Genomic DNA, 1,084 nt, shown 5'->3' on the forward strand with positions numbered 1-1,084 from the left:
GGGGCCCAGGCTAGGATTGCAGTTTCCAGCTCCCTTAAAGTGAGAGGTGGTGTGGGACTTGCTTTGTTTGAGGAACTGTGAGCAGAAGTGACCTGCTTCACTTCTGCTGGTCGAAGTTATGTCCTTTTTCTCTGTTGTGGCAAATATCACTGATGCAGGTGGTGACAGTCTGTCAGTCTGGGTTCTGGGGTGAATTGTATCAGACAGAGGCCACAGCTGGCCTACAATGGACGTGCAGCCCAGGGAGAAATAAGTCTTTGTGGTTTTGAGTCACTGCAATTTGTGTGGAGGTCTGTTAATGCAGCATAATCTAACTTACACGGACAGATACTTGGATAGTCAGGTTGGTGCATTCTGGCTGATGTGTCACACAGTTAGTGTGTGACATCCCAAGGAACGAGGGTGGGGGGTGGGGGTTTGGGGGGAGAGGGGGGAGGAGAAGTGAGAAGTGCCTCTGAGTTTCTGAAGCCTGACTGCTTTTCTGCTTGGCCTGGAGGCTTCCTGCAGGTGAGGCTCTCAAGGACCGTGGCCAGACCTGCTGTGGTCAGGTGCTTGTCCTTAATTCTCTAATGACTTGTTGGGAGTAGCTGCCTTCCCCCTTCATCCATCAAAGTTGCAGAAGCCCTTTCTGACTAGGCAGAATAATGACTTACTACTGGCTATTGTTTTTCGCAGGTGACTTGTCTTAAATGATGATAGAGATCAAAATAAGGTCAACTCTATGTGCCTTCAGCCCACTCCTTCCCTATGAGTGAGGTACATGCCCAGCTGCCCAAGCCAGAAAGTTGGGAGGGATTCCTGACTCAACAGTCTCTCCCTTAATCACCACGTCCCGTTCATCCTTACTCATGATGACACTACCCCTGGGAACTGTACATCTGCCCAGCTCCCTCGTTCCTACCACCACTCCCAATCAGTGGGCTGTCTGGACTCATCAGTTGGTGGGTTGTTCTGTCTCCACTTTTCTCTCTCTTTTTTTTTTTTTTGAAGATTTATTTATTTGTGCATACAGAACTGGGGTACAGGCCAGAGGCTCAGGGGCGGTGAGAGTCTGTACGCTCTAGTTTTGCCACCTCACAGCTGC

This window comes from Condylura cristata, unplaced genomic scaffold, assembly GCF_000260355.1.
Source record: "Condylura cristata isolate star-nosed mole 26May11 unplaced genomic scaffold, ConCri1.0 scaffold00013, whole genome shotgun sequence".
NCBI lineage: Eukaryota > Metazoa > Chordata > Mammalia > Eulipotyphla > Talpidae > Condylura > Condylura cristata.